The sequence below is a fragment of the Rhinolophus sinicus genome, linkage group LG05 (genome assembly GCF_036562045.2).
Source record: "Rhinolophus sinicus isolate RSC01 linkage group LG05, ASM3656204v1, whole genome shotgun sequence".
Lineage (NCBI taxonomy): Eukaryota > Metazoa > Chordata > Mammalia > Chiroptera > Rhinolophidae > Rhinolophus > Rhinolophus sinicus.
The window spans coordinates 45,542,066-45,563,645 of NC_133755.1; the positions used below are offsets into that span (position 1 = coordinate 45,542,066).

A 21,580-nucleotide genomic window follows, 5' to 3' on the forward strand; every position below is an offset into this window, starting at 1 on the left:
ATATTTTAACAACGCAAATGATAAACTGCTCAAGATTGATGATAAGAAAATAATCTGTTGTGACCTTTGTTAGAGAAATGCAGAAGTTGATTTGATTTTAGTTTCATCGGATATTCTCCCGCAGCATTTATGAAAAACGACCACCGTCTCCATCCGTTAGCAAAATCCCCAATTATTATGTTTTTGGGGTTTTTTTTGGTCTCGAAGACGATTTGTCAGCGGCTGCTTTTCCTCTTACTTCTCATCTTACGCTTCATTTATAATATTCTCTTCTTTATTAATTAAATATCAGCTTTTTTTTCTGTCATCTTAAATTAAAAAGAGGGAGGGATTTAGACGGTGAATAGAAATGTAGTTTTTCGGGGCGAAAAGAGCAAGCTGATCAGTGCTCCGCAGTAGGTTTTTGGTGAAGATATGGTTCTGTATACCAAAACCTTTGCAGTTTTATTAGGAGAGCAACAGACTTAACTCGGTCCTGAGCTAAACGTTAACGTTAACCATCTAAGAGGACTTGTCCCTGGCCCGGAACGCCGCCTGGGAGGGAGGCGGGAGTGCGGAAAGACGTCTTCTCCCCACCCCCTCTACGACTCGCAAGGAAGTAAAGGAAAAGGGCAGCTTGCCCGCACCCAAAATGGCGGCTGGCGCTCTGCGCGACAGCGCCTGCGCAGGATAAGCGTTCTGTGACACTAATTCCCTTGGCGCGTCCTCCCCCTCACCCCCCAGCACCCACTAGCGCCCGGCCCCGACCTAGCCACCTGCGCCCGGAAGTGACGTACGGGCGGCAGCGGTTCCCCCGCTGCATGATGGGAGAGTGTGTGGAGTGGGCGGGGGTTCTCCGCGGAGGAGGAGGAGGTGGAGGCGGCGGCAGCGGCGGCGGAAGAGGGCGGAGGGTAATGGGATGGGGGTCCCGCGGCTACGCTGAAACTCCGGGTGGGCGCCCATGGCGCTGCTTCGCTGACAGGGCTGTGAGCAGTCTGCCTTCCGCTCTCAAACCAGCTTCGCCTCGAAATAGCCGGTCCTTCCCCGGGGAGCCAGTTCCTCCCCGGGCCCCTGAGCCATGCCCATCGCGGCCGCCCCGGACGAGCCAGGTAAGCGCCACCGCTCCGCTCCCCCAGCCACGCTTTGGGGAAGAGGGTGAGGGGGCCCGGCCCACCGGCCGAACCCTCGCGGCGGCCGGGAGCACCTGTCTGCCGCGGAGCCGGGGGCTGCGGGGACGGTGCCGGCTCTGCGGGCCTGCGGGCTCCTGGCTTGGGCTCTGCCCTGTTCCACGGAGGGTGCGGGGAAGCCGGCAGCGGCGCCCAAAGCGCACGGCTTCCTCCTCGCCACCCCGGCCACCGGCCGGGCAAGTGTGAGCTGTTCCACCTCCCCGGCCGCCGCCGGGTCGCCCTGCCCGTCCGCTTCCACCTGCCCACAGCGCCGCGCTAGCCGCTTCCTCCCGGGAGCTGTTGAGAAGTTTGGGGCTTTGCTCTGGCTTCCTCTTTCTCCCCACCCCCTACCCCCTCGTGACAGGTGTAAACACTGCCTGCTTCGCCCAGGCCGGAGGCCGGCCGCGACCGGAGTGTGCTGCCTCTAAGGGTCTTTGAAGCAAGTGGAGTTTGAATCCTCCAACTGGCAAAGGAGACGACCCCAAAGCACATACATCCCATCCTGAGAGGACGTTTTCTGCTCCCTTCTTGCACTCCTCAAGAAATAATCGGCGACTCCTCCCCAGATTGCGTTCGAAAAGTTGGACCATTATTCTTTAAACTCCCAGTTTGGCAGGTGCTAATGTCTTGCGTGGCCAGGGGACAGTATCGGGTGAACGGTAGTAAGGCCCTTTCTTCATTAGGCAAGTACCGGGCATGGCTGGGTCTTTTTCTCTTGTTGGTTAATGCAGGTTACATATAACTTGGCTTCCCACTAAATCTTCTGTTGGGGCCAAGGAAGAATTAACTCATACATTTAAATATCTTACTAGGGGTGAGGGGGGATAAATTAAACAAAAGCAATGGTTCCATTTCAAAGTTCTCACTTTATGAGAAGAAAAGTAAAACTTACTTTGACTTAAATCTTCTCTTTCACTGGCTACGTTGTCATACCCCCGACTTGGGGGGGGGAGGTTGGAGGGGGAGAGGGGGAGACAGTTTAATCCTTGATGCTACATTTAATTGTTGCTTTCAGTTAACTGTTTAGACACAGATAATATGCTAAACGGGGGGAAACAAATGTTTCAACACTGCTGTGTTGATTCAAATTTGCGCAGTTGATTTACATTTTATGTGCTTTACAGACTTAAATATTGACTCTTGGAGTAGTCATTTTTAACTCTTTGCACAAGTACATGTGTTTAAGCAAAGTGCCTATGGTAGTCTTCTAAATTTTGTCCGTGAAGATTATTTCACGTGGATTAAAAGACAGATCCTGTGTAAAACATTTAGCCCAGTAAGTGGCACCTAGTAAATGCTCATTAGATCTAATTCCTTTGTTTATGTAACAATTAGATTAATCGATCTTCAGAGCATAGATATGTTTTTAAATCTTAAAAAAGCTCTTTAAAGAAATTGACTAGAATTCACGTAATATATAGGGCATTTAAGTCTTAATGTTTTCAGATTTTTTTTTTTAAACCTGGACTGTTATACAAATAATCCCATCAAAACAAAGATAATGTATCCATAACTGCATTGGTAAATTTTACAGAATCCAGTTGCCTTTATGAAAAGCTGAATCTAGGTAAATCCTATTATAAGATGTTATTTTAAAAGTTAATTTATTCTGCTTACAGGTAGTTAAAAACTAATTCAGAAAAGCAGTGAAATTTGAGTATCAACTAATGTTTTATTTTGTGTGAAATCTAAAGTGCCTCCCTTAACAGTCTGAGAAGTCTTTGAATAGCATTACATTGACAGATTCCACCGTCTCTCCCAACACGACCTCTGGGGGGAAAAAAGCTAACAAGGGGCCATTAAATATTTAGGTATTTTTAAACAGTTATAAATTATTTAAATCAAATGTATATATTCTAATTTAATGTTACCTACAATTTGTAAGTTAAAAAATACTTCTTCCCTGTTTGCTTAGCACTTTCAGTTCCTCTTTAAGTAGGCTAGTGAAACTTTCCAGCTTAACTTCAAAAGTACTTCTAGTTTTTACACAATTTTGAAAACATATGGCATTATATGGATTGTATATATCATTTTGGTAATATTTCTCAATCCATGTATATACACGTACATACATGCATGCACACAGAATCACAGGTCCTTTTGCAACGTTACGTAATTACTAACACTGATGTACACTGCTTCCTATGAGTGAGATACTTTTTTAAGTAATTTATTACAGTATATTAACTCATTTAATCCTCACAACAGCTCTGTAAACTAGTAGGTGGTATTATCCCCATTTTTTCAGAGAAGAAACTGAGGCACAGAGATGTTAAGTAACTTGCCTAAAATCAAACAGCTGGTGTCAGAATATAATATGATATCATTTATATAGTTTTAACACATGCAAAATTATACAATATAGTTTCTGGCAGTCATGGAATATGGAGCAAAAGTTTAAAAACATGCATGGGAATGATAAACAGCAAATCAGATTAAAAGTTACCTCTGGAGAATTGGAGAGAGATAAAGAATCTAGGCAGGGCCCATGTGTTTTCAACCATAACTTTACTGTCTTTAAAATAAATCTGAAGCAGATTTGGTTAAAAAAAAAAAATTAGGATTCAACACAGGTAGGTGGTGGGTACTTGATCTTCATTATATTTTTCCCCCTAAACTTTGTCATATGCTTAAAATCATAATAAAATAAAAAGTTCAGGTTTTTCATTTAAAAAGCTGGTTATTCAGGTATCACTCTATCTTTCAGCATAGTGTATTTTAAAAGAGGACAGGGAAGGAGTTAGTGTTATTTTGTGTTGACTTCCTTCTAAAATACAAGGAGCTTGTAACTTGAAAGTATTTAAATTAAGAATTGTTGCCCTCTCGAGCTTCCTCTGCAGTAACTTCCCTTGCCTGGGTTCTCCTCTGATTGCTGCCAACCATCTCAACACCCCTCTATCCCATTCCTAGTTTCTATTTTTGGCCTTACCGTAGGGTAGGGGCTCTTAGGTCTGGATTAGATTATTCCCTGGGAAAGGGAAAATATCTGAAACTATATAGTAGCAGGGAGCTGGGAAAGTCATTGCTCGTTAGTTTGGGCGCAGTGAAAAGAGAAAGAAAGTAGGAGATTTAAGACTCCATCCTACAGTGTCATTCCTTAGCCACCACCATCCCTTTCCAAATAACTAGCTTAAGTAAACCTTGCAAAGATAAATTGCTAATAAATCAAAGGTTGTCTATATGCTCAAAGCTTAAATTACAAACACTATTTTGGTGAATATGTCCCACAGGGAAAACAAGTAAATTAGAATAAATTCACTGTAGATTCTATTTATATAAATATTTTAAATATGCCATAAACCATTTCAACTTAATATCTACTAACACCGTGGTCTTCTCTTCCTGTCATTCATACAGCAAATACTTATTGAGCCGTTTGTATGTCAGGCCCTGTTCTTTGTGCTAGGAATACTGAAATGAATAGACAAGGAAAAGAATTAGCCCTCATAGTGCTTCAATTTCATATACGTGTGTGTGCGCACATGTATTTATGTGTATGTGTGTAGAGATAGACAAACAGATGGTAGAAGATCAGTATTGTGGAGGAAAATAGAGTTTGGGGGGATAGAGGAGGCCAAACTTTTTGCCTCTGAGCCAGGAGTGGCAGGTTGGTGGGGCTTGCTGTCTTATGTAGGATTGGGTCAGAGAAGGCGTAAGACCTGAAGAAGGTGAATGACATGAGGGAAAGAGTTATAGAAGCAGAAGCAGAAGCATGCCTGGAATATTCAAGAATTGCAAATGGAAGAGTCGTAGGTGTGATCAGAGAGTTAGGGAGACAGGGCAGTCTTATAGATGCTTTGTAGAAAGTCCAGTGACTTAGGCTTTTTACTGTGTGAGATGGGAAACCATTGCAGGGTTTTTGAATAGAGGTATGATATAATCTGTGTTTTAAAAGGATCTGTCTGGCAAGAGTGGAAGCAGGAAGATTCCCTTAGGAGGTGGTTACAGTGATGCAGCTAAGAAATGGTAGCAGCTTGAAAGAAGATGGTGGTGGCAATAGAGGTGATGAGAAGTGGCAGGACAGTTTCTCAAATTGGAACCTTTGATAATTTACCCATTGCTAAACTCAAAAGTTTACAGAGGTACTACCCTCTGAGAATCCAAGGCCCTCAGCATACTGCCTTACTCCCTTCAGATAGTCTGCATTCTAACCAAACTCTATTATGTGGCTTCCTGCTCCTTGACAGTTGCCCCATGCTGTATCTTCAGCGCCTGCCCTTTCCACTGTCAATTAAAATCCTTCCCATTTCAAATTCTTTCTCCTTCGTGAAGCTTTTTTCTAATTTCACCATTCTTCCTCTTCCTAATCAAGTGAGAACTTTTTCTTATAATCCTTGTAACTACATTTTACTTCATATGATGTTTATATTCTGCCTTGCATTAATTACTTTTACTGTTTTCTTGTATTGTTCCCCCTAATTAATTGTTAGTTTCTTGAAGGTTGTGACTCTTTTACTCAGTTCTACTCTTCATAGAACCTAGCAGTTTTGTGTGTAGTAGATGCTTAGTAAATAGTGGATGTATATGTTTTTTTAATTTTTAAAAATAATTTTAATGCAGAAGTGTACAGGAGCATTATAGAATACAGAAAAGAAAAATACTGCATTTCCACTATCCAGAGACCCCCCCCCCCACTGTTAACTGTTTAGTACCTATCTTTCCACACATTTTATATATATATTTATATATGTACACTTCTTACCAAAATGAAATCTTTTTATATAGACTGTTTTGTAGTTCATTTTGATTTGTTTAGTCAACTAGACCATGTCAGGAAATTTTCATCTAAACCAATATTCAAGGCCATATTCAAATTCTTCCCCAGCTGATGTAAAAATATCACTTTATAGCTGATTTGCCAAAATTAGCATCCACTCCATACTATATTTTTATAGTTATTAAGCTATGAAAGTATAGTATACTGACTATAGAAAATTTGGAAAATGTAGAAAAGTGTAAAGAAAACTGGTATGTCCCTTGATGGAGGGACCCATCAGTTTTAATGCCTGGCACAGAGTAGTACTCGATAAATATATATTAAACGGAGTAATGGAAGAAATATATCACTAATCATCACACTACAAAGAGATAACTGTTAACATTTTGGTTTTCCTTCAGTTTTGTTTTTTTCCCTGTGCATATGCTGTTTTCCCGAAAATAAGACCTAACCGGAAAAGAAGCCCTAGCATGAGTTTTCAGGATGACATCCCCTGAACATAAGCCCTAATGCGTCTTTTGGAGCAAAAATTAATATAAAACCTGGTCTTATTTTCGGGGAAACATGGTATGTCATACACACACACACACACACACACACACACACACACACACACACACAAATCATATTGCATAGATTTTTCTTTTACTTAACTATTAAATTGTGGTCATTTCCTTATGTTATTAAATATTCTTTAAAGTATGATTGTTAATGGCTGTGTAGAATGCCATCCAGTGGGTTTCAGGTTATCTCTGTTATTTCTTACAGATTGGGTTTTTCCAGTTTTTGCTATCATAGAAAAGCATCTCTGAACAAGTTTGAATGTAAATCTTTGGCTTTGTCCTTGGTTGTTTCCACAGGACTGAGTCTTAGAAGTGGAGTTACTAAGTCAAAGGGAAAGCCAGTTGCTTTCCAGGAAGTTGTGGTAACATTACTCCTATCAGCAGTGATTTAGAGAAGTCATCTTTCTGTAATCTCCTCAGATGATCAGTAAATATGCAGTTTTTAAATTGTTTACCTGAATTTTAATTTTGGATTTAGGCTTTTCAGCAGTGTGGAATGTTTAAAATTTTTTGAAGAATTTAAACTTGAGACATGTCCTTGTTTGATATGAAGTTAAAATTGCTTAATGTCATACCCTTTAACTCTTTGACTATATAAGTACAAGAAATAGAATATTATTTTCTAGAACTGTGTTGTCCAGTATAGTAGCCACTGGTCACATATGGCACTTGAAATAAAGTTAATCCAAAGTAATATGCTTTAAATGTAAAATGTGCACCAGTTTTCAAAAACAAATGTAAAAGCCAGTATTTTACATTGACTACGTGTTGAAATAGAAATATCTTTGATACTTTGAGTTACGCAAAATTTAATTAAATTCATCTGTTTCTTTTTTAACTAGCTACTGGGAAATTTAAAATTGTATATGAGGCTTATATTTCAAGTAGGCAGTGCTGCTCTAGAGAATGACATTGACTTACTTATATCTATGAAGAAAAAATATAAGATTAACGTCACTGTTCTAGAAAGTAGTAAATAGGTTTTTAAAAATCACTTATTACATTTAAGCTTGTTAGTATGTTTTTCACAGTGTGCACAGTTTGCACATTTTTCAAATTATAAGTGTTTGATTACAAACTATAACTTACTACAGTTCTTATGCTCTGAAAGAAATATATCTAAGAGGACTTGGGGGAAGATGTTGGAAAACTTACGTGAGGAATTGATCCCTTGTCTTAAGAATTGAAGGATATGTGGGAATGTTTTAAGCAATGGGATTGTAGATGCAAAGGCCCTGTGGCATAAAAGAATGTCATTGTCTGCCTTTAAAACACTGAAAGGCCTAAGTTAGAGCATTGAAAACAATGGGGGAAGGGAGGAGGAGTGTGGCTGAAGAGATGGAATTGGCTTACATAGCCTTTCTTAAAGATTTTTAAAAAATCTTTATCACAAGCACAGGATTGACATGGTCAGATTGACTTTTGAAAAGATTACTTGGGTTGACTATCATTAAATGACAGTCAGGGAGACTAGTTTAGATGAGAACGGCTGCTTAGACCAGTGGGGTCAAGGTAAATAGAAAGACATACCGGGGTGCCAAAAAACTGTATACAAGTGGACACTTTGGTTGACGTTGCTCAAGCAATGGTTCACCGTAATCAGAAGTGCCTGGACGCTGATGGTGACCACTTTGAGCATCTCTTGTAATCGCAGAAGTCAAACATAACTTGTATTCCTCTTTTGCTATTGGTATATATTGAGTATTATAATTTTAGTAGTTATTTCCTTTCTTAAAATGTGTATACATATTTTTGTCACCCTCTGTATTCCAGAATTGAGGGATTTATGATAAAAATCATTCTTTAGAGATAGTGGAGGATGGGGAGCTCTTAAGTTTCTGGCTTAGTAACTAGATGGGTAGTGGGGCCGTTCGCTGAGTTAGAGAGCCCTGAAAGAGGACCAAATTTAGGAAGAAGAGCTTGAACTCCGTTTTTTGTTAAGCTCAGGTCGAGGTCTTGAGGAATTCAAATAGAGAGGACCTAGTAGTAGAGTTAACTTGGTTGGACTGAAGCTCAGGTTAGAGGGTTGGGCTGTAGGTATCAATCCGGGAGTCCTAGAATGTGGCATTAAAGCCTTATGTGATGGGTAAGATTGTTTGGGTGAGAGTTGTATGATGGGAGCCTGGATGAAACCTGGAAGAACTTATACTGCTAATTTGAGTATGTTTAATATGAGAAAGTTTCGATTTGTTTTGAAGCCTACTTATAAAAGTAAGGAATAAGTTAGATCAAATATGTTATATACTTCTGTTTGATGTGTGTAATTGAGTAGATAATCTTACACAATGCTTATTTGATTGTTAGGAAACATTGTTTTTTCCTTCATCAGAAGACAAACTGGGCTTCCCTAACTGTTGAATAGGCTGAATACAATTATAAATAAGTATTGATATTTTTGCTCCATTAATAGAGCTAAGGAAAAATTATGTAATTATCTTAAATACTGAAAAGACGTTTTAAAAACCATTTCTGATTTTTTTAGGAAAGCAACTTAAAATAAGAATTATTGGATTATTCTGTAATATGATAAAACATATACCTCAAACCAAAAATCAGTATCTTAATCAAGGGGGAATACTAGATGCCTACTATCAACCACTACTATTAGATTTCATATTGGAGGCATTAGCCAGAACAATCAATAAGGAAAAACAGAGACATAAGAATTGGAAAAGGTTTGACTACCCGAATTTGCTTGTGATGGATGTGATGGTATACTGTATGTGTACCAAGAGCTTTCAGTTTTACAAACAGAACTCACCAGTTGGAAAATAGAAGTGGAGACCCCATTTTACATGGGCCAGGGGGAAAAAAAAATATCTAACAATAAACTTAACAATAAATCTAAAAAACCCTGCATTGTTAAGAGAAACAATTTTCTTTATGTTAAATCAAATTAACATTTCTGGTAATAAAGAAGACCATTCCTAAGTCACATCTTATTCTTGAAATGCTAATTTTAAACAATACTTTTCAAAGCAAGACTTCTAGAAGTAGGATATTTAATATTTGCATACATCTTAATGAAACCACAGTTTTTTAAATGGATGAAATGAATAATGTTTTCTGGCTCACTCACCCTCCCTAGTAGGTATTTTTGTTGTTTTCTTCTTAGTCATTGCTTATGTTTTGTAGTATTTTCTGTTTTGTTCTAGGTTATCATCTCCCATCTTGTTTATTGTTTGGATGAGGAAATGTTGACCTGGAATATTTGCAGATAACATACTTCTGCTGCAGCAACACTCAAAATCTGAAGCATTGATTTATTTTTCTTGAGGCTCTTGTTTTTAGTATTTATAAAAAAAATAACAAACCTATCACTAGGAAATAATTTAACTCTTACACTGAATATTTTCAGTAGCGTCTTTCTTCCTAATTGAAAAACAAAAAATCTTACCAAGTTTCAGGTATCAAAGTCAAATTTTCTCTTACCTGAAGCCCAAACAGAGGTTTGAATATTCACTTTTTATTTGTAATTAAGTCACTGATTCTTCTCACTTTTTTTTCAGACTGTTTTCCCTATATCATAATGAGCCAGCAGATGATAGCTTTCTGCCTCATTAGGTTTCAGAAATTTACTTGAAGCACAGTGTAAGTGTTACACCTAAATAAGAAGTGTGAATTTTAATCAGCTTACCAATGACCTTGGTTTCTGGAGAAAATTTTCTGTTGTTGTTACTGCTTTTCACATAATCATTTCTTAATGTTCAACTGCAAGTGAAACTGATTAATTTTTTAAATGCAATTTTATTTTTTCCAAGAATTGTATTAACGTTTAAATTATATATATAATTATATGTTTCAAGGATTATTTCAGTAATTTAAATTTGTTCCTTTAAGGAAATTTTCTAAGTTTCATTTTTAAGAAAAGTATTGAAGATTTAATGTGAACTCCTTGATTTTGAAATCTTGAGTGTTAAATTTATTAGTGATAGTCTCAGGTAAATGTGTATGACAGAACTTTAAGAAATATTTGTATAATCGAATAATTGTAAAGGAAAACTTTTTATAAGAAAAAGTACTTCATTGATTTACCTTTATCAGTGAGTTCAGCAGTGAAGTTTAGAGACATTATGTCATCTCCAGAGTTATAAAGTCCAGTAATATTCTTAATCTCTGGAAGCTTAACACAGCGGTTCTCAACCTTTGTTAACCATCAGAATCACCTTTGAAACTTTTTTTCTAAATGCAGATAATTCAGTTCCACCTATTCTATTTAAAAAATAAAATACAAAGTTAAGATTGAGAAGCAGTGGTTTATCTACTAGGGGAGACAAACATGGAAACATTTGACTCACTTTGCTAAATATAATAAAAGAGGTAGATATAGAAAAGAAGGCTTAATTCAGACAAGCAGCCTGATAGAATGAAAATAATACTGGCTTTAATGTTAGAGCCCTACTTTCCATACTTCCTCTTTGTGGGACTTTGAGCAGATTATTTGACCTCTCTAAGCCTGTTCTTTCATTTATAAAATGGATGGTTGGAATTAAATTGAATAATGTATGAATAAGTACCTTGCACAGTACCTATCACATAGTAACTTGATAAATATTAGTGATCTCACTTCACATAAAGCTTCATGCCTGGATAGGGTTTTGAAGGCTTAGTAAATGGGTTCTGTAGACAGGTAAGTAGAGGAAATTAAAAGAAATGGCATTGTGACAATTTAGAGGTAACATGGTGCCAGTGGAGGACACGGGGTGGTTTTGTCTGGCTGAAGCAAAGGGAGTATTTTAGCCACATTGGGTAAGATAAGGAGTTTCAAGTGGGTTGCAGTAATCCTGGCCAAAAATAATGAGGTTCTGAAATAAGGTGTTGGTCCTGGATTGTTATAAACAAATATTGTTAAGAGATGTTAAGGATTTAAGTTTTTGTTGATTTAATTTTGGGGAGGGGGGATGACAAAGGGAGAGCAGTCAGGGATAACATTCAGATTTCTGGACTTAAAATTGTATGCTCGTAGGAGGAACAAGTGGTTTCTGTTTTTTGAGTAGAGGTTAACTTTAGGTTTGGAATTGGAGACTATGAGATGTCTTTGAAACATCAAGGTAGAGACATACAAAAAGGCATTTGGGGAGACAGATCTGAAGTTGGGTAGCCCACAAACAGGTTGAGGTTTGGCTGTTATGAGCATATAAAAACAAAAGCTGGATGAGATCTCAGGGATGAGAATATAGGGAGACCAAGGCCTGTAGGACACTGACATTAACGAAGCAGCCAGAAGAAGCAGATCCATTGGCGGAGAAAGGAAGGAAATGATAGGTCGGAAAATCAAGAGACAATGCCTCAGAAATGCTTTTTCACTTAAAAATATGTTTTAGACACCTTTACCTGTTAGTCATTTTTGGTTTTTTTGGCTATACTTTTTATTTACGCTATTCCTTATTGATATTTGTTGTTTTCAGTAACTTTTTAAAAAGCAAAGAATGCAGGAATTAACATTTTTGTGGAAATATCTTTTCATACTTTTATTAATGCATCTGTAGGATACATTCTTGCAGATGAAATTGCTTAGTCAAAAGAATGTGTATTAATATTTTGATACATTACTAAATTACTTGGAGTAGGTGAACCAATATATGCGCCCAGTAATAGTATCTTTAATTTTATCCTTGAAGTGGCTTGCTTCCAGATTTGAGGGTAGTATGAATTCGAAATATAGTATTTTTTATTTACTATTTTTATGCAAAATTCTATAAAGAGGAAAGGAAATTTTCATTTTATCAAATTACTTGGTTCATTCAAATAATGTAATTTAAGAATGCATTTTGTCCTTGTAAGCACCAGATCAAAGAGGAGTTCTTTGTTCTAAAATAAGCTCCTTTCTTTTCTCTTATATGCTAGAAGCAATAATTGGATTTAGAGGAAGTGGACCCGAAGGAAAGAGAATGCTATTATTATGAGGTGGATTAAACCTAGGACAAAATTGATGCATACAAACTGTTCTTGTCATTGTCGTAGACATACTGACATGACCAGTACAAATTCTGTGCTGAGTTTTTATAGAAATATTTTGAGTGGTTTTTTTTCTTGTAGCAAACTTTAAGCAATGGCTTCAAGACTGTAAAATGAGTTATTCTTATAAAACTGATTATCGCAGAGTTGATGGTTTAGAAAATACCCCGAGTAGAAATACTGCAGAAGCTTAAAGTTGCCAAAATCACACTGCTTACATAATTTAAAGGTTAAAACTGTGGACAAATGTCACAGCTTTTCTTTGAATTACCTGACATTGTTTGAAGCCCCTGTGTGGAAGGTCCCACTGCCTTTCCCTAACCTCAGTGATACTAGTAGTATATGGGGGAAATTGACTATTGAGTCATTTTCTCTAAATTCTTCAGTGTCCCTTTTGTCAGACTTTTTTTTCTTTTATGTTGGGTTATGACCTATTTCTGGTTTGTAAATTTAGGTTTATAAAATCAATTTAGGGGGTCATGACCAGCTTTTAAGAAAAAAATGAATTAGAACTAAAGATAGCAAGAGTACACAGAAAGTAAGGGTAAATGCTGTTTGGTGACACGTTTTTTAAATGCATATATGTATATGTTGGGTCATCATGCAAAATGTATTTCTTCTGTGGGTTACAGAGGGGGAAGTTTGAAAAATTCTGCTTTATATGCCAGGTTAATTCTCAAATAATTTCTAACCAAACGTATGATGGTTTATTGCAAATAAGTGTTACCTGGTTTTTTCTTCTTTTTACCCTTTCACCTCTCTACCTCTCAAGAGAAAGTAAAACTTTAAACCAAGCAATAACACCATTAAAAGTTCAACCAGCTAGAAATCTGTTTGCCATGGGAATTCCTTCCATAGTTTCCATGAAGTTATTGGTACAGGTAGAACCACTTGTGACATTACCTGTGTACACCACACACACGTACCGTCATGAGCACTATTTTGGAATGTGTTTATATGTGATTTTTCAACCATACAAAGCTTTTGTTTTTATGATATTTTGCCCCAAGAATGTTGTTATTATATGTTGTTATATGTGGATAATTAATGACTTTTTAAGCCTGAGTCATTGTCTGGTTTCCTTCTGTTCCTCACGTATCTCTAGGTCATCTTTTTGTCAGTTGGTGGGTGGTTAAGGAACAAATTAGAGTAAAACTTGTCAAGGAAATTGTGAAGTAAATCTGCTGTTACATAGGTCATATTTTAAGGCACAATTTGTGAGTTTTAGATTATTGAGGACATTGTCTGCTTCCTTTCTCATTACCTCAGACAATTGAATTCTTACTGCGTTTGGTTGCAGTTTTAGAACCTTTACTAGATGCTTTTATCTCTGAAAGGTAAGTTGCTGTCCTGGTAGATGTTTATCATATCGTATTTCCCCAAAAATAAGACCTAGCCGGACAATCATCTCTAATGTGTCTTTTAGAGCAAAAATTAATATAAGACCAGGTCTTATATAATATAATCTCTTATAGTAAAACAGGACCGGGTCTTGTATTAATTTTTGCTCCAAAGGACGCATTAGAGCTGATTATCCGGCTAGGTCTTATTTTGGGGGAAACATGGTATAGAGAGTAGCACTGTTAGAGGAAGGGCAGCTGCCAAGGGCCTGCCAACGTGTACCTATTTTAGTTACAGACAAAAGTGGTGTCTTTAGTTTTGAAACTCCATACAGTAGGTGTTCTTCCCCCACCCCCAAATTCCCTGGGCGCTTCAGGTTTAACCTATCAGTCTTGACCAGAATGCAAATTTAAAACTTTACAGCAAGAAATTTCTTTCAGTTGTGGTATATCTACACAATGGAATATTATTCGGCCATGAGAAAAGATGAAATAGTACCATTTGCGACACCCTGCATGGATCTTGAGATTATAATGCTAAACGAGAATCATATGATTTCACTGATATGTGGTATGTAAAACTGAAAACAACAAAAGACCAAGGCAAACAAATGAAGAAACAAAAACTCATAGACACAGACTATAGTTTAGTGGTTACCAGAGGGTAAGGGGGGAGGAGGGAGGTAGATGAGGGTAAAGGGGATCCAATATACGGGGATGGAAAGAGAACTGACTCTGGGTGGTGAACACACAATGTGATATATATATAGATGATGTATTACAGAATTGTACTCCTGAAATCTATATAACTCTACTAACAATTGTCACCCCAATAAATTTTAATTTAAAAAAGGTTTTTTTTCAAAGCATGTCAGCTATTCATGTCGACTGACTGCAAAATCTGTGGGAAAATTGACATGAAGTACTAAAGAAAGTTGCTGGGAGTAGAGAACAAGAGCAGGGAAATTAGATGGGCTGTCCAGGTAGCATCATGCTCTGGTGACACCAGCTGACATGTCCACTTATGCTGAGAAACTGCCTCAAAGCAGATATTCATGTCAGCTGGTTTGTTAAAAATCCCTGAACAAATTTTTATCCTTTAGTTGTTTGTTTTTCCCCTAGCTTGTATGTGAGTACTACCCCTCTCAATATAGTCTTCCTTCAGACATGTTGCAACAAAAAACGGCTGGGTTTGTTTTCTTGCCCATGTGTCACATTTCAGGGCCAGCCTTTCTCAGGTCATACTTACTCACCTAGATTGAACTTAGATATTTCCTAACTTATTTAGTGGAGCATTAGGAGACCAGAGATAGGGTTATAGAAATCTGGTCGGGGGGTGAAGGAGGAGTCAGTTCAAGAGTGGTGAGTGGAATGAATGCCCCAGCAAGAATCATAATACAGTAATGTATTCAGTTGCTACTGTGAGCTAGGCCCTGAGGGTGTGTGATCAACAACAGAGGCCTGTGCCTGCACAACAGTTCCAGTTTTTTGAGCTCAAGTAAAGTAACTCTTGCAAGAGCAGCTTCGGTGGAATGGTAGGATGGAAGCCAGATTGTGCTGGGTTGAAGAGTGAGTGGGTTAGGAAGTAGAGATAGTGAATAGACAAGGCCCTTTCAAGAAGCTTGATAGTGAGGAGGAGGAGGAGAGCTAAAAGGGCTGGGAAGGGAGGGCCCTGTTTTGTTTTGCTCTGATTTGTTTGAAGATGGAAGAGTCTTAAACATTTACAGGCTGATGAAAAAGCATCAGTAGTAATGGGGAGAAATTCAGAGAGCCCCCCAGAGCAAGCAATTGAGAAAGAAAACAGAATGTCCAGGGGGTTATCTGTAGACAATATTGTATATGTAAGCAAGATTTTTAGTGAAAGAATTTTATTGAAGGGGCATGAAATTGAAGTAATTCCTGCTTTTAGTTTGTAAAGTTTCAGGAGTATTACCGTAGGGTGGGAAATTAGAGTCGGTAATTTATTCTGCAACAATATTATAAGAGCAGACAGTCCTGGGGGAAAAAACTGTTTTCCAAGGGCTAATGCTTCTATCCTTGCTGCTTCTGTTCTGTTGCCTTTGTTAGTAACAGTTATCCAATGTCATTTATTTTATTTCAATTAGAAGTGCCTTTTGGAAAAAATAGCTAGTAAACTCTCAAATATGCACACTTGATATGACAAGTTAAAGGTAAAATAATTTTCTAATGTTATAATCTTGTTTAATTTTTACTGTGAAACTTCAAATACAAGTAAAATGGCTTATGGATTTGCATAGAAAGATAAAATAATACAGCTGTTTCTCAGGAATTTCTGAAAATTACCTTCAGCCTCTGTTGAAGAAAACGATGTCTTATAGCTGTTTAGCAACATTCATTGAAGAGTGAATGTATGTTGCTGCTCATGTCATTTACATCATGTATATGGTATTTGTACTTTTATGAATCACCCTTATTAACATCAAAACCAAGAAGACAAACAATTTGGTTGTCTCTCTTGGCAATCTGGCCTTTTGAGGTTGATCAGTGTGGGTATGAAGATATTCTGCTTATTTTCATTGTTTACCACATTTTTACCACTATATACATTAATATTGAAATAAGAGAATCACTTCTTGACATTTTTGCTACTTATGCTTTCTTCATATTAATTTGTAAGCATCTTTTTTTTCACTCCTTCCAAATTTTTGTGGAAGTTTCAGAAATCTTTTTCTGAGCAGTTCAGAAACATTTTAGGGAGGACTCTTTAATTCTAAAATTTGCTATTATATTTGCACTAAGACAGTTTTCAAAAATTCTATTGGCTTGTGACTGATTCACCACTTACTAGTTATACCACCAGTTATACCACCATGAGCTTTTTCTTTAACTTCTTTAAGCTTTTATTTCTTCATCTGTAAAATGATGATAATAATTCCTACCTCATAGCTAGTGTGAGGACTAAATGAGATAATTCATGAATACCTTTCAACATACATAGTATGGACACATAGTAAGTGCTGAATAAATATTAATTTGTTATTGGTGTAAGCAGAGAATGAATGCAGGTGGAATATACTATTTCGTAACATGTTTTAAATAATACTGCATATTGTGCAGCTGAGGACATTGTGACATATTAATACAGTTGATATCTATGATGTCTTGGGCTTTTGTTTTTAAATTGACAAATCAAAGGGCTTATGAGATCTCTTAAAAATATTCAGCTTTGGGATTGTGGATGTTTAATTAAGTAGCCTTAAAGTTTTCAGCCTCTCTTGAAAGGAAGGATGGTAGTCCTAAAAACAAACAACTATAAAATCTTTCTCAATTCTTTACTGAAAAGCATTTATTTTGTAGTGGCTCTCCCTGTTGTTTTGGACGCCATTGAGCTAATATGCTGAGAACAAAGCACTCAAAAAGAGAAAATAAAAGTTACCATTTTTGTAGATTTTAAATTTTAGAGACATGAAACTTTTTTCGACATCATGATTCAAGTCATCTCTAGAAGTATTGAAAACCAAGAAGTTAACTAAAATCTGAATCTTCATATGGCTCAGGAGAAGGGTTCTTCTGTTTCTTTATGACAAGATAATTCTTAGGCAAGGAATGTAGGCTGGGCAGATTCATTGAGAGTACATTTTGATAGAATCTTAAAACTCTCATGAGGATATTACAGTAAAGATTTGAATAATTTGAACTACTGCAATAGCAAGCAATGTTTGTAATGCAAATTGATATTAATTGCTTATGTAACATTTTCATGTATTTTTCTGAAGAAAATACAGATATTTTTCTTTTTTAACATGATTAATTATAAACCTCAAACATGCTGTGTTAAAAAGGTAGAAATTTTTTTTGTGAGCCATTAAATAAAACTAGCTTGTGTGATTTGTACTGTCTTTCCCCAAAAATAAGACCTAGCCGGACAATCAGCTCTAATGCATCTTTTGGAGCAAAAATTAATATAAGGCCCGGTATTATATTATATTATATTATATTATATTATATTATATTATATTATATATTACATTATATTAATTGTGTTGTATTGTATTATATTACATTATAAAGACTCAGTGTTATGTTATACCCAGTCTTATATTACAGTAAAATAAGACCAGATCTTATATTAATTTTTGCTCTAAAAGACGCATTAGAGCTGATTGTCCAGCTGGGTCTTATTTTCAGGGAAACACGGTACTATTTCTATCAGTAGCATAACTTCAGATACAGTTGTTTGTCTTTCTTTTCCATTTTCTTACCACCATTCTTCCTGCTTGTGTTCTCAACCACACTCACACACCCTCCCAGTCCCTATAAAAATAGGTCTAGAGTGAAGGGTCATCAGTAAAGCCGGATTGTGTAATTTAGGTGTGTTAATCTGGCCTTGGAAGTTGATGTACACATTGGTGCTGCTGGGTTGGTGCTCTGTGAAAAAGTAGGCGTTTCTCTGGTGAGTTTTCAGCTTGTCTGGAAGCAACTCTTCAATGTTTGATTTTTAGAGATTCCTAGAGGGCCTCTGTGTCTTAGAACAATATGTAGAATCCTTGCCATCCCAGCCAGGCGCCTTAGAAGCCTTTATTCTTATGGTCTTTCCTTTATCTGGATAGGACCTACAGCCAGTTTACTGCAAGGTACTGGTGAGAACTTCTGTGTTACATTATCCAGTTCCACTTCAAAACATCGGTCTTTTAACAGACTAGTCCCTTGAGTTGGTTCGGATGTTATGGTGTCAGTCCTTCAACCTTAGGCATTGTTTCCTAGTTTCTAGGGATTAGTTACAGAAATTAGCAATAAAGTCAACTTGATGTATCTTTAGTATGGTGAGTAATATTTTTCTTAAATGGCTTTTTCTTTTAGTGACCTTTTAAAGTATATGCAGAGTCATGTGAATGTTTGTACCAACTAAGCAAACATTGGCTTAGATTTTGTTAAGGGTAGATTATGATTTGAGCTACAGACTTGGTGAAAGTTAAAATGTGATGGTAGTTGATAACTTGGTGAGTGCACAGAATGTGCCAGGTACTGAAAGTCTGTTTTCTGTAATTCTCACAACAGCATTTAACTGCTAGCTGCCCCTTCCCCGCCCTTTTTTTTTTTTTTAAAGAGGGCACAGCTCAGAGTGGCCCATGCAGTAATCAAACTGGCAACCTTCATGTTAGTAGCAACGCACTCTAACCAACTGAGCTAACCGGCCGCCCCTGCTAGCTCATTTTTATATGTAGGAAACTGAAGCTCAGAGAGGCCAAACTTACATAGTTAGTGAATGGTGAAACTGGAATCTGAATTTAGGATCTGTTTGACTCTAAGTCCAAGATCTTTCCCCTATACCACACTGCCATTTCAGACATACATATATTGCCTTAAATCCCAGAACAAGGCAAAGTATAAATAAGCAAACCTTACGTAATAGAATGGTATATTTATAACCATGGCCATATATTTATTCACTTGTAATGTAATTGTTTTTAGTTTAAGTATGTTGATTTTCTGAGAAACATTTTTTTATTGATGTATAACATATATACAGCAAAATGCACAAATCTTAAGTGTACAGCAGGATGAATTTTACAAATGTATGTGCTCATGTAACTACTGCCCAGGTCAAGAGATAGTAACATTATTGGCATCCAGCAGGCTCTTCTTTGTTGCCTTCCTGTCAGAACGTGACCCCCTATAGGTAACCACTCTTCTGAATTACCACCGTGTATTAGTTTTGCCTGTTTTGTACTTCATAGAAATGGAATCATACGGTATGTATGTGCGTGTTTATCTGGCTTTTTTCACACATTATGTCTGTGATAGTCATCGTTGTTTCCTGTAGTAAGAATTCATTTCATTGCCATGTATCTCATTGTTTGTATATACCATGATTTATTTTAGCCATCCTGTTCATGAACATTTGGGTAACTTTTAGTTAAGAATGAAGTTGTCATAAACAGTCATGTACATGTCTCTCAGTGCATATATGTCCTCACTTTTGTGGGGTGTATGCCTGGTACAGTTCTGGTAGATACTGCCAAACGGTTCTCCAAATGTGTATACTTGTTCACACTCCCACCATTAAAGTGTGAGAATCCCAGTTGCTCCTCATCTTTGCCATCAGTGGCTATGGTTAAAATTGTTTTCTTTTCATTTTAACCATTCTGGTGAGTGTGTAGGGTGTCTTACTATGGTTTTAACGTGCATTTCCCTGATAACTGTTCATATGCCTGTTGGCCTTTGGATATCCTCTTTTGTGAAATTCCTGTTCAAATATTTTGTCCATTTTTTATTTGGTTGTCTTGCATTGATTTGTAGGAATTCTTTACATATTCCGGATATGAGTACTTTGACAGTTATATGTATTACAAATATCTTCTCCCAGGCGGTGCTTGCCTTTTGACTCACTTAATGTTGATCTTTTGATGAATACAAGTTTTTAATCTTAAGGAAGTCCAGTTTATCAGTATTTCTTTTATGATTAGTCCTTTCTGTTTCTTGGTTAAATTATCTTGCTTTCCCTAAGGTTATGAAAATAACCTCTGAAATTATCTTCTAGAAGGTTGATTGTTTTACCTTTCACATTTAGGCCTACAATCTGCAAGTTATCTGGAGCTGATTTCTGTGTAATATGTTAGATAGAATCAAAGATTTATTTCCCCCCTGTGTGAATATGCAGTTGATCCAGCACCATTTATTAAAGGCTATATTGTCCCCCAGTCTTTTTGTAAGGATGTGATTTCCCATGGACAAATCTCCAACATACAGGAGGACTATACAAATTCTCTTATCTCCGTGCTCTGACTACCTTTAAGGTATTCTATTTACTCCTCAGTCACGAGAGCCTCTTGTCTACTATTTGTGTATACTGTGGCTCGTTTCTTTTCTGGATAGCTCCATTATTTATGTACTCCCCTCACTAAGTCTTAGAATAAGCAGACATAAAAATAGCAAGTTGATCACATCCCCCTGCCCCCCACACTCACACGTGCTTGATCAGGTTATAAAGAAGTTACAGGACTCATTGTGGCATGGACTAAGTAGCTCATTAAGAACGATAAAGAAACATTTACTGAGGTTGCTATGTGCCAGGCACAGTATTAAATTAACTCATCTATCCCCTTTTCTTTTTCCTGTTAAGTAGGAATAGCTATTTAAAATCCACATTTTCTATATGAAAAAAAAGTAGATTTGTCTAAGTCAAACTTAATAGGTAAATTTAGCATATATATATAATACTTCAATTAACAAATGTCACTGAATTGGCCTGGACACCAAAGAATTTTCTAGAAAGTTTCAGGCCTCCTCCACACTGGCTGTTTGGCATTCTTGGCTGAAACTTGGGAGTGGCAGTCTTAGGTTTCTGAAGGGTGAATTGGGCCAGTGCCAAGACCTACTGAAAGGGAATGTGAGCCCAAGTTCTTCCCATCAGTAGGTGATACAGTTTTGAGAAATGTGGAAATGTTCATAGTCCTGTAGGCTAATAGAGCCTGTTGCACCCAGAAGGAGAAAAAGAGAGGGTATCTTCCTAAGGTGTGACAGGGATAAAGACTTCTCTCTGTGTCGTTGGTTAGGTCATAAAGTTCCTGATTCAGATCTTTGTATTTGCCATGACATCAGAGTTTGAAATAGGCCTAGAACCAATAAAATATTTTATTTTTCAAACATGAAAAGTTTTAGAAAAAGCAGTAGGTTAACCATGAACAGATTCTACTAAAAACAAACACCACAGGTTCTTCAAAAATACAGTGTTATGGGAATGCAAAATGATCTAGCTCTCAGGAAAATGTTCGGCAGTTTTTTACAAAACTAAACAGGCACCTACCATAGGACCCAGTAAACACATTTTTGGGCATTTAACCCAGAGAAACAAGAACTGTACGTACAAAAACCTGTACATAAATATTCTTAGCA

The 21,580-nt window shown here is 37.1% G+C and overlaps 1 protein-coding gene across 5 annotated transcripts in view; it reads left to right on the plus strand.

The window, feature by feature from the left end:
• Window positions 1–739: 739 nt before the first annotated feature.
• The window catches only part of AFTPH (aftiphilin), a 65,082-nt gene continuing 44,241 nt past the window's right edge, over window positions 740–21,580 (plus strand). For 4 of the 5 annotated variants that reach the window (XM_019718019.2, XM_019718002.2, XM_074332064.1 and 1 more), the window contains exon 1: window positions 740–1,088. The gene's annotated coding sequence lies outside the window, so the exon portion shown is untranslated. Of the gene's footprint in view, window positions 1,089–1,509; window positions 1,829–21,580 lie in introns of all 5 variants that reach the window. The other variant, XM_074332062.1, reaches the window with a different exon arrangement.